The sequence below is a fragment of the Lissotriton vulgaris genome, chromosome 2_2 (genome assembly GCF_964263255.1).
Source record: "Lissotriton vulgaris chromosome 2_2, aLisVul1.2, whole genome shotgun sequence".
Classification (NCBI taxonomy): domain Eukaryota; kingdom Metazoa; phylum Chordata; class Amphibia; order Caudata; family Salamandridae; genus Lissotriton; species Lissotriton vulgaris.
The window spans coordinates 94,272,070-94,285,542 of record NC_141688.1 but is presented as its reverse complement, the minus strand read 5'-3'; positions in this window follow the sequence as shown (position 1 = coordinate 94,285,542).

Genomic DNA, 13,473 nt, shown 5'->3' with positions numbered 1-13,473 from the left:
CAGCCTCTGTTTCGCAGTGAAGGTGAAGCACACCTTTGGTTGACAGTGAGGGTGGATTAGTCTTTGGTTGGCAGTGAGGGCGGAGCAGCCTTTGTTGGCAGGGAGGGTGAAGCACCCTGTGGTTGGCAGTGAGGGTGGAGTAGTTTTTGGTTGGCAGTGAGGGTGGAGTAGTCTTTGGTTGGCAGTGAGGGTGGAACAGCCTGTGGTTGGCAGCGAGGGTGGAACAGCCTGTGGTTGGCAGTGAGGGTGAAGCACCCTGTGGTTGGCAGTGAGGGTGGAGTAGTCTTTGGTTGGCAGTGAGGGTGGAACAGCCTGTGGTTGGCAGCGAGGGTGGAACAGCCTGTGGTTGGCAGCGAGGGTGGAACAGCCTGTGGTTGGCAGCGAGGGTGGAACAGCCTGTGGTTGGCAGTGAGGATGGAGCATCCTTTGGTTAGTAGTGAAGTTGGAGTAGCCTTAATTGGCAGTGAGGGTGGATCAGCCTCTGTTTGGCAGTGAAGGTGAATCACACCTTTGGTTGGCAGTGAGGGTGGAGCAGTCTTTGGTTGGCAGTGAGGGTGGAGCAGCCTGTGGTTGGCAATGAGGGTGAAGCACCCTGTGGTTGCCAGTGAGGGTGGAGCACTCTTTGGTTGGCAGTGAGGGTGGAGCAGCCTGTGGTTGGCAGTCAGGGTCGAGAAGCCTGTGGTTGGCAGTGAAGGTGGGGCAGCATTTGGTTGGCGTTGAGGGTGGAGCAGCCTTTGGTTGGCAGTGAGGGTGGAGTAGTCTTTGGTTGGCAGTGAGGGTGGAACAGCCTGTGGTTGGCAGCGAGGGTGGAACAGCCTGTGGTTGGCAGCGAGGGTGGAACAGCCTGTGGTTGGCAGTGAGGGTGAAGCAGCCTTGGCTACCAGTGAGGGTGAAGCAGCCTTTGCTGGCATCAAGGGTGGAGCAGCTTTTGGCTGGCAGCGAGGGTGGAGCAGCCTTTGGTTGGCAGTGGAGCAGCCTGTGGTTGGCAGTGAGGGTGGAGCAGCCTCTGGCTGGCAGTGATGTTGGAGCAGCCTGTGGTTTGGAGTGAGGGTGGAGCAGCCTTTGGTTGGCAGTGAGGATGAGACTGCTGGGTGTGGATCAGGGATTAGGCAGCTTCGACCTGGCGAATTTACAGCAGACAGGGGGGGCGAAAGGTAAAGTTCAGACACTACCACGTGGCTAATTCGCCACCCATTATGAGCAACGCTTAATTTGAACCGGTGGTTGCAGATGGCATGCACCATCGCTCATTCTTGGGGATCAGCATACATTTAAACAAATTGGGCTTTGACTCAGTGCAGGAGAGAGACATTCATAACAGGAAGCAGGAAGTGAAAAATAGGTAAAGCTAGGTGAACTTTAACAAAGAGGAAAAAAGCAGTGGTATTAAGAAGCAGTGAATCGTAGTCTAGGGCGATGGAAGAAAGCGGGATGAGGTGGAGTCAGTCTATGTATGCAACAGCGCCGGCATTCAGAAGAGCTGACACTGGCAGTGGGCTGCTAAAAAAGAACTTTGTCTCCCTTCACTTTTTGTTTTTTAACACATTAAGCACTGTTCTCTCTTCCTTTCCCTGAAGGTAAGTAAGAAAATCTTCTCTCCTTCCCGATCCACCCAGCTACTCAGGTCTGCCTTCTGCTCTTATCCGGGAGGACCACGTGTGCCCTTCCAGAAAAGCAGCTTCAAAACCGCCTGTGCGCCCATGTCCTGTCTCCCCTACACTGTGCTTCAAAGCATCTGTTAAAAAATGCAAACAAAAAACCTTTTATCTCGTACGTGTTGAAATGATCTGGAGCAAAAGACATTATTTGGAAAATACATTCATCCTGTGAAACAAATGTTTCGGAATGCTCTGGCATGGAAATCAGTCCATTGACGTCATGTAAAATCTCACCAGCAAGCACATTTAGGCCTAGATTTATTAATATTTTGCGTAGGAGTTGCGTCACTGTGTTGGCACAGCCCTGATGCAAAATCTATTTACAGATTTACAAAGCCAAGCAAATAACGATGTGAATGACACTGCATGGCTTTGTAAATAAAAAAAGTAATGTACATAGTCGAGGCTCGTGGGTGGAGTATGGGTGTTCCTGCGCATCAATCCATATATTTTGATGCAAACCCATATTTTCTTAAGTCTGTAAAGATCGGTTTGAGACAAAATTGTGCTCCTGCCCGCGACTGGTGTTACGAGGAGAAATATCTTTATGTCTCATTACTTCCTCTTTCCATTCTGCAGCACACATACAAAAAGGATTACATCTGTAAGAATACCTTCCTGACCACAAAAGAGACCCCTTGTGTCATAACATAAAGGTGCTGGCCTTAGTGCTAGGCAGTCAGAGCCTGCCCTACAAAAGAACAGAACTGCGCCATATTCTACTTGATATGGCGCAGTTCCACTCTCCCTCTCACGCAACACAGCAACTTGACTTGCTGAGCTGCTCTGCATTAAATGTTAATAAATATGCCCTATCAGGTATAGTGAGGGGGCATGGCTTGGCCGCTCAAGATGGCGGAGCGAGGCTAGAGGAGCTCTGAAGCAGTAAACAGCAGAATCCACAGTAATCCACCACCCTCCACCGGCAGTGGAAGGAAAAGACAGATGACATGGGCTCCTGTTAGAGCCGTCAGCAAACAGGGAACTCCAAGGACAGTTAGGGTGACCAACCGTCCGTAAATTTCAAGTATTGCCCGTTATTTGACGTGACAGAAACAGAGCGCTCACCGAAAGATATCAAGCCCCAACGGAACAACCAGAGTAAACGTACCCATGGCCTTGTCGAAAGTATGAAACGACTTGAAGACTGAGTGGATGACGCAAAGGGGTGGGCATGCTGAAGCAACATTCAGGTAGTGAGTCTACCAGAGGGCTCTGAAGACTGCAACATAATGATAACCTTCCTGGAGGACTCAGTGAGATCCATCCTGGTGCAAGACCTGTCTCCATACTTCTTTGAACATGCGCACAGAGTCCCCGCTCACCACTGAGGTCACATCCTAGTTCTGTTGTCGCAAGGCTCGTCCATTACAAAGACATAGATGCCATCCAAAGAGCGGCTAGGGAGGCAGACCCACTAGAATGAGAAAATTGCGAGATCTTGTTGTTTCTAGACTATAGAGTGATGGTGCAATGGCAGTGCTCCTTTTTCCTTGGTATGAAGCATTGGCTTTGGGAGTTCCACCTTTTATACTCCCTGTTATATCCCGCAAAGTTAAAGATCATCCACAACCACCAAACATATTTCTTTACTGAACCCTCCTCTGCCTGGGACTGGATTAAACAGCACCCAGACAGCGGGGCCCAACCATGGCAGATGCTGAAAGCACAATGTCAAGCGGACTGAGGCGCAGACGCAGCGTTGCTGGGCCATAGTGCCTCCAAAACGTCCTAAGGCTTCCTCCCAACAGGAGCTACAGAGGGAGCAACAGTCATCCATAGCCGCAGAATTGGCAATCGCCAATTTACACCCTCAACAGAGTCAGACACTAACTCCTCCAACAGTAAAGACAACAGCACTTCGGGCCCCTCTCCCCACTTGGAGCAGGCCGCCTGCCCCTAGTCACCCCTCAAACAGCCCAAGACCTACTATGATGCACCCCCACTTATATTGACTAGAGACTTCCACAATAGCTTGAACATTCCGGTGGCACATCTAGGGCCCGGCCGCTGCCTGGCGCTGGAGGCCTGCAGCACCCCTTTGAGCACTTTGTTCCACCTATCCACAACTGTGTAAGACGACGATCAGAGGTCTGGACACACAGTTCACCTGTGGACCGCATTGAAAAGAGAACACCCATGAACCTGGGTTTCCTGCTGCCTGCCCAATACACCACGTTTTTTTCTGTTACTCCCTCTTAAGTCTCTAATCAGCACAATACCCCCCTCCCCCACTTACAGAATATTTACCCAGCTAATGTTTGAGCGTGCAGCCAGTTGCTGCAGGCCCCTGACATTGTTCCTGTTTGTTCTTTTGTTAAAGCAGTTGTTTCCATTGCAGCACAAGCACCCCAGGTCACATTCCTGACTACATGAGAAGAATGGGAACGGACCCGGTGGAACGGGTAGGACTGCAATGACAGTGATCACATTAACACATTCCGGTAACTTGACACACCCCCTACAGACACGATTTTTAACTCTCAACGTTAGTAGCATGCATACAGCGCGCCACCGCTACTCAGTACACTCTTACCATAAGAGAGCACCACCGCTACTCAGTCCACACTTACCTTAAGAGAGCACCACCGCTACTCAGTCCACTCTTACCTTAAGAGAGCACCACCGCTACTCAGTCCACTCTTACCATAAGAGAGTGCCACTGCTACTCAGTCCACTCTTACCTTAAGAGAGCGCCACCGCTACTCAGTCCACTCTTACCATAAGAGAGCACCACTGCTACTCAGTCCACTCTTACCATAAGAGAGCACCGCTGCTACTCAGTCCACTCTTACCATAAGAGAACGCCACCACTACTCAGTCCACTATTACTATAAGAGAGCTTCACCGCTACTCAGTCCACTCTTACCATAAGAGAGCGCCACCGCTTCTCAGCCCATTCTTACCTTAAGAGAGCGCCACCGCTACTCAGTCCACTCTTACCTTAAGAGAGCACCACTGCTACTCAGTCCGCTCTTACCTTAAGAGAGCACCACTGCTACTCAGTCCGCTCTTACCTTAAGAGAGCGCCACCACTACTCAGTCCACTCTTACTTTAAGAGAGCGCCACCACTACTCAGTCCACTCTTAATTTAAGAGAGCGCCACCACTACTCAGTCCACTCTTACCTTAAGAGAACGCCGCCGATACTCAGTCCACTCTTACCTTAAGATAGCTCCACCGCTACTCAGTCCACTCTTACCATAAGAGAGCACCACCACTACTCAGTCCACTCTTACCTTAAGATAGCGCCACCGCTACTCAGTCCACTCTTACCATAAGAGAGCGCCACCACTACTCTGTCCACTCTTACCATAAGAGAGTGCCACCGCTACTCAGTCCACTCTTACCATAAGAGAGCGTCACCACTACTCAGTCCACTCTTACCATAAGAGAGCGCCACCGCTATTTAGTCTACTCTTACTTTAAGATAGCGCCACCGCTACTCAGTCCACTCTTACCATAAGAGAGCCCCACCACTACTCAGTCCACTCTTACCATAAGGGAGCACCACCGCTACTCAGTCCTCTCTTACTTTAAGAGAGCACCACCGCTATTCACTCCATTCTTATCATAAGAGAGCACCACCGCTACTCAGTCCATTCTTACCATAAGAGAGCACCACCGCTACTCAGTCCGCTCTTACCTTAAGAGAGTGCCACCACTACCCAGTCCACTCTTACTATAAGAGAGCACCACCGCTACTCAGGCCACTCTTACCACATAAGAGAGCACCACCACTACTCAGTCCACTCTTACCATAAGAGAGCGCCACCGCTACTCAGTCCACTCTTACCATAAGAGAGCACCACCACTACTCAGTCCACTCTTACCTTAAGAGAGCGCCACCGCTACTTAGTCCACTCTTACCATAAGAGAGCACCACCGCTACTCAGTCCACTCTTACCATAAGAGATCCCCAATGCTACTCAGTCCACTCTTACCTTAAGAGAGCGCCACCGCTACTCAGTCCATTCTTACCATAAGAGAACACCACCGCCACTCAGTCCACTCTTACCTTAAGAGAGCACCACCGCTACTCAGTCCACTCTTACCATAAGAGAGCACCACCGCTACTCAGTCCACTCTTACTTTAAGAGAGCACCACCGCTATTCACTCCATTCTTATCATAAGAGAGCACCACCGCTACTCAGTCCATTCTTACCATAAGAGAGCACCACCGCTACTCAGTCCGCTCTTACCTTAAGAGAGTGCCACCACTACCCAGTCCACTCTTACTATAAGAGAGCACCACCGCTACTCAGGCCACTCTTACCACATAAGAGAGCACCACCACTACTCAGTCCACTCTTACCATAAGAGAGCGCCACCGCTACTCAGTCCACTCTTACCATAAGAGAGCGCCACCACTACTCAGTCCACTCTTACCTTAAGAGAGCGCCACCGCTACTTAGTCCACTCTTACCATAAGAGAGCACCACCGCTACTCAGTCCACTCTTACCATAAGAGAGCCCCACTGCTACTCAGTCCACTCTTACCTTAAGAGAGCGCCACCGCTACTCAGTCCATTCTTACCATAAGAGAACACCACCGCCACTCAGTCCACTCTTACCTTAAGAGAGCACCACCGCTACTCAGTCCACTCTTACCTTAAGAGAGCGCCACCTCTACTCAGTCCACTCTTACCATAAGAGAGTGCCACCACTACTCAGTCCACTCTTACCATAAGAGAGTGCCACTGCTACTCAGTCCACTCTTACCTTAAGAGAGCGCCACCGCTACTCAGTCCACTCTTACCATAAGAGAGCACCACCGCTACTCAGTCCACTTTTACCATAAGAGAGCACCGCTGCTACTCAGTCCACTCTTACCATAAGAGAATGCCACTACTACTCAGTCCACTATCACTATAAGAGAGCGCCACCGCTACTCAGTCCACTCTTACCATAAGAGAGCGCCACCGCTACTCAGCCCATTCTTACCTTAAGAGAGCGCCACCGCTACTCAGTCCACTCTTACCTTAAGAGAACGCCACCGCTACTCAGTCCACTCTTACCTTAAGAGAGCACCACTGCTACTCAGTCCGCTCTTACCTTAAGAGAGCACCACTGCTACTCAGTCCGCTCTTACCTTAAGAGAGCGCCACCGCTACTCAGTCCACTCTTACTTTAAGAGAGCGCCACCACTACTCAGTCCACTCTTACTTTAAGAGAGCGCCACCACTACTCAGTCCACTCTTACCTTAAGAGAACGCCACCGCTACTCAGTCCACTCTTACTTTAAGAGAGCACCACCACTACTCAGTCCACTCTTACCTTAAGAGAGCGCCACCACTACCCAGTCCACTCTTACCATAAGAGAGCGCCACCACTACTCAGGCCATTCTTACCATAAGAGAGAGCCACCACTACTCAGTCTACTCCTAACTTAAGATGCAAAACACAATATATGATTCCTCCAGGAAACCCTCCTCATTAGGTCGGAGCTTCAGCAGCTACTGGAGAGGCATAATAAATGGTACATCATACTCTGCCTACGCACAAGGCATGCTAATCTGGTTCTGTCCTGGCACACCCTTTCAGACACGCCACGGTGATCGACAGCAAGGACCGGTATGTCTTCTTGGAAGGCTGCTTAGATTGCACCCAGGTACTCCTGGGGTGTGTCTACGATACTAATTCGGACCAGTCCAGCTACTAGGCATCCCTCTTAGGGATCTTGGCCCAATGAGCAGACGTTCCATGGATACTGGGTGGGGATTATAATAGAGGTCTTAACTTTCACCTAGATAGGTTGCACACACCCCTGCCCCCAGGCACCCCCACACCTCCACTTCACACAATTTGCCCAATAGGCCTGACTATTCCTTTAAAGTGGTCACAAGGGGCATTTGCATTCAAGACATATTGCGAGTGTGCCATAAGCTAGACAAGGATCTTATAAAGACTAAGGTGACCTTCGCAGACCTCGAATGACAGGCCCTTCCATGATGCAGAGACAAGCTTACAGCTGTAGAGACAGCTAAAGGCTGCCATGCCACCCTCTTGAAGCATCTGCGCTGCTACAATTTTGCGGCCAACACTACTCGCCTACATTCAGCTAGTGATAAGCCGAGCCACCACCAGGAGACCAACGCGCCCCCCATCACAGAGATAGATCCGGACCATGGCCCTCCCTTACATTTGCAGCAAGCCATAGTACAGGCATTCTATGAATACTATTCCGTCCTATGTCAGGCACCCCCTACAACACATGCTGATGCAGCAGTGTCGTTCCTGGTGACCCCTCACCCTCATCCCTGCATCTCAGCCATCAAGCGCCTAGAACTCGATAACTCCACCCCAGTGGCAGAAATGAAAAAAAGCCATCGATGAGTTAGCTAGGAACAAGACACCAGTATGAATGGACTCCCTCTAGAGTACTACGATCGCTTTTCGGTCCACCTGGACCCTAAAATGACTGACATCTCTAATGTACCACTCAACACCTGGAAGCTCCCAATGTCTCTTCAGAAGTCTCCCCACCTTTCCCTACTTAAGCCCGGTAAAGAATCCACCAGATTGTCCTATCACCTGCCCATAGCCATTCGGGGCGCAGATTACATATTATTAGGTAAGATACTCGCTGATACTAATATCATGCACCCTGATCCATATGGGTTTGTCCCCAGTCACAACACGTCCAATAATCTTAGATGGCTCTTTTATGTGAAGAATAAGGTGTCGTTGCAGTTCCCTCATGCTGTGAGTCTGATACTAGACTTATAGAAAGCATTTGATAAGCTGTCTTGGGACAACCTATTTATGGTGCTGGCCCAGCTCGGCATTGGTAGGCGTCTCCTATCATACACAGAATTGCTATGTACCGACCCATCTTCTCAAGTACAAGTTGGCCACTTAATTTCTGCTCCTTTCTCAATCAGCAGGGGTGCCCACCAGGGCTTCCCCCTCTTTACTATCCTCTTTGCCATAGCTGCGGAACCCTTGGCTATCCGCCTCCAGATGGTCCACGCAGTGTCGCTATACACCAACAACTTGCTACTGTACCTCCAAAACGTCAATATTGGCACTGTAGTGATATATGCAGCCCTCCAGGATTTCCAGGAGGTGGTGGACCTGCAAGTGAAGTGGATCAAGTCACATGGCATCCCCTTCCACCAAGACGAACTGCCGCCGGAGCTCCACCTCGGTGGTACTCAGATGATCTGGGCAGTGGAAACATTTCTCTATCTCGGTATCAGGCTATATCACTCACAAAACAACCTGTTTGAGTGGGACCTTAAACGAGAGCTCATGGCCCTCAAATCCCAGACCAAGTTGTGGAAATGTCTGCCTCTGGCCACCATGGGGAAAATCTCCCTCTACAAAATAGTAACCCTTCCCCATTTACTGTACTACTTCATCAATGTACCGGTCTACCCGCCTAAGCTTTTCTTTCGGGAGCTGAATTCAATGCTGGGGGAGCTGCTCTCGGATGACAAGCAGCATCGAATAGCTTTAAGTAAACAACAGCTGCGGGTAGGACAGGGAGGGTTTGGAGCTCCCTCCTTTGAATTGTATCATCTTGAGGCTTAGCTCCAGTAGCTTTCTCACTGGTTGGCTGGTGGTAACCTACACGAGAGCAGCACTGGAGACGGGCTCTGCCTTCAGACACCCTCCGCCAGCTCCTGCTACCAACTGTCAAACTACAGGGCTCATGGGCCCGGCTTGTCCGAGTAGCCTGCAGGTGTATAGCTCGGATTTGCCAACTGACACGTCATGTTCAACCATATGCTCCCTTGATTCCCCTCAAGGCTTGCAGAGATGAAGTGGATCTTTCACTGTCAAAGAGTTAACCACAAGACAAATCCATCAATACAATAGAAAATGTATTCCAAGACCACCATCTACTAACATTCAACCAGCGGAGTCAGGATTATGACATCCCTCCTTCCTTCTCCATGGCCAGCTATTGACAACATGATGCCTCTTGTGGCATGCGGTTGATAAGGAGCTCCCCTGCGCATGCAGTCACGCACACCCTATACACCCTGGGCTCCGGGCAGCACTGCTGACCAAGACCATACAGGGGTATCCCTAATGCCCCTCTGTCAGGTATGGGAGGATGACATTGGGCGCCCACTACATGATTCAAAATGGAAAATGGCTCTTGAATCTCCACAGGGTATAGTAGTGTTCTTACATGATGTTTTATTCGCTATGGTTCTCAGCGCTAGCTGCTCAGCCTGTGTGTGTGTCTTCTGTATGGAATGTTGGTGAGTGGACCTTGGGTAGAATGCATGGGTCTACTTATATAACTAAACCTACTTGGTTTACACCATACCAGCATGGCGTGATTATTACAGGTATCTCCCGAAATGCACAATGTAAAGACATACAATTTACGGTGCTGCACAGTGCCTACCTAACAGCATATGTTGAGCATTGTGTATACCCTGGTGGTCATCCCTGGCCCTTACAGTGTTTAATTTGGAAATGAATGAGTGCGGGGCCCAAAGTCTTGTTCAGGAGCCAGTGGACGGCACTAGTGAAGGTTTTCCGTCTTTCTCTTCCTCCTTCTTTTACTCTTCTGTGTTTTTCTCTCTCTTGCTCGGGATTAAAGTTTGTTGAGAAAATAGAAGTGCTGGTCTCAGAAGTGAGTGTCAGCGGGCCCTACCTATAACCACTGGTTCAAATTATGTACTGGGCCTTGGCCATAAAGAGTTTTGGTTCTCTCTCTACAATGGCCTTGAAGTGTATGCTCTAGCATGGTTCAGGCATCCTAGAGTCCCCAGGGCTCTTCATTAAGCCCTACGCTTTTTAATATTTATGTAGCAGAGCTAGCGCCTCTGATTAGTAGCTTCAATCTTACTCCAACGTCATATGCTGATGATACTCAGCTGGTGAATTCCACAGTGGATAAGGACACTAATTATTCGCTTAACCTTCGCAATTGCATGTTGTCTCTTAGCCCCTGGAAGAGCACTCATTGCTTGAAGCTGAACTCGAGCAAAACAGATGTGATAATGTTTGGAAATCTCTCTCCTTCTTGGTCCCCCGCCTGGTGGCCGGACAGTCTTGGACCCCCCTACACCTGTAGACAAAGCAAAAAATCTTGGGGTCATTATAGATGGAAAGCTGAATTTTAAGACTCAAGTCTCTAAGGTAGTGTCGTCTTCATTCTATATGATTAAGACTATTAGGAAAGTACTGCCATTCATTCATAAATCTTGTAGGAAAATCATTGGTAACTGCCTTAGTCTTGTCTAAACTTGACTATTGTAACAGTTTGTACATCAAGGTTCAATCTGCCCTCCTTAGGAAGTTACAGGCAGTACAAAATGCGGCTGCAAGACTGATCTTGGATATTCCAAAATTTCAATCGATCAGAGCTGAACTGAGAAAACTCCACTGGCTGCCAGTCTGCCAGTGGATACAATGTAAAACTCTCCGCATTGCTCATAAGGCACTACATAGAGAAGGACCGAAGTTCTTAGAGAACCTCTTTAGATGGTACTCCCCAAACAGAGTGCTGCGGTCAGCAAATGCTTACCTTATGCAGCCAGCCAGGATTTATAGGATGAACAGGGGTGGGAGAAGTTTAGGTTTTGATACCATCAAAGAATGGAACTCTCTCCCGTTATATCTCAGAAAAATTACCCATCATCTGGAATTCAGGAAACAGCTGAAGACCTGGTTATTTCAGCAGTAGTATAGGTGAGCACTGCACTTTCAGTCCGCTAGCGCCAAGACACCTGAGGGTATTGGTGCGCTGTACAAATTCTATTAACATTAACGTTAACATTAGGGTCATGATCAGACCCCAGGCACCAAAAGCAGGTGTTGTTTGTGTCCGTAATAGACATTGGACGATAAAAGTCTCTGCAAGGCTTGAAACCTGAATATTTTTGAGGGGTTCATGACAGAGCTGTAGCAGGGAATTTGTCAAAAATGAACTCTGGATCTGACTTGAAGAAACAGAAAAAGGCTAACATGTCAGGGCACATAGGTGGGAGATTTATGGCTCTAGTGCCATCACAATGGCGTCACATCCAGCGCCGACGTGGAGCCAGCACCCCTTACCTACAAGGAAGAGCACTGGAAAAGTCTCCAGATCCAGTCTAGGGCATGGGATATTCAAAAGGTGAGGAATCTGCAGGTTGAATTATCTGTCAAAAAGGACCATCGAGTAATAAAAAAGTCCAAAAGGTTTTCCATGTTGAAAGATATGTAAGTGCACCACATCCTTGGATTTTTGTAAGAATAAAATTGGCATTTGGGTCTGCATTTCACGGCAGTCTTCACACCCACGGCCGGACTGGCCAGCCGGGCAAGCGGGCAATCCCCCGGGAGGCTGGATACCCTGGAGGCCGGTTTTGACACCTGGAGGGCGGTTGCGCATGCAGGAGTTGTTATGCACAAGCCCCTTTAACCCGTTCCATGATGGTGACGCGCTGTGCTGGTGATGGAGCGGTTCCGTCACGGCCCGCTCAGCACGCCTGCGCGGCAGCAATTTCACACCTGCGCGGTGCGTTGTATTGAGCGGGCGGGGCAGGGACGGAACCGCTCCGTCACAAGCACAGCGCGCCCGAGGCTCGTGACGGAGCGGTTCCGTCACGAGCATGGGAGCGCCACACGTCCCCCCCTCCACCCTAGCGCTGCGGCAGAATTACCGCAGCAGCCAAGGGGTTAAAAGACTAATTATTCTTGCACAGGTGCATACATGATTAGAAACTGTAGAAATAGCGCTACTGTGCTAAACTCTTATGAACTTGAATAGTTCATTAAATCCCCTTCTGAACAACCAGTAAAACTAACGTATATAATTAAAACCTTTCAGCAGGCACCTTTCAGTTTGATTTTTCCAAAATTATCCTGGGAAAATCATACTGACAAAAGTGTCGGGGTCACTCACTCGGTGCAAATGGGGGCTGAATTAATATTTTTTTGCCAGAGCTGTTTTAAGTTCCCAGTCCGGCCCTGTTCACACCCTTTTGGGGAACATACTTTTTTCCATTTTGTTCTGTTTGGTTTAAAAATCTCTGTTAGCCTTCCATCTCTGCTCACATTTAATTTCACAAAAGGTGGATTTTCTTGTGCCCAATACTGAAATTGTTTGTGGGTTGCTGTTTGTCTTCTTATAGATCTTTACACTTTAATTCTGCACCAAATGTATGTTTAGAATAGATGGAATAGACATCCCGGTCTGTCAGAGGTTTTTTATGTGCCTGGGTCAAAAACTTCATGTTTGGTTTTTTCCTGGCACTTTGTTCTAAATCCTGAAAATATGTCCTCAAAGAAAGAAGAATGTTGCTCCATCATCTGGTGGTAATACAAAATAAACGGTGCAGCTTCCTTTAGAAATCGATTTATGGATGTGACAGGAGCACAAGGCCTTGAAAAGCTGGGGGCCTCATGTATAATTTCCCTTTTGTATCCTCCCCCCGTCCCCACCCCCCGAGACATTCCTATAAGCACCACATATTACTTTTTGTTCTACAGGGTGCCCACGCATGTTCCAAACCCCCATCCCCCAAACGTCTAAAACGTGTTGAAGATGTATCGCTTCAGCCCTACTGTTTTTAGCTAAACGCAATGAAATGTTATATTCCGCGGACAATAGCCACAAATTCATACCATTGTGACTCAGGTTGTCTTTCTATTCTGTTCATCCAGAAATCTGAAAAGTGTTCAGATGTAAATGTATTTTACCAACCAATTTAGTGTGTAAATGTTTCATATTTTTAATCAAATTAAGTACCATTAATGAACTGGTAGTGTGTAAATGTACCTACATTATAAACCCCTCTCATACACATTCTTCAGGGAAGCCATCACTTCCCTGAATATATTCCAGGTATTACTCCATTCACA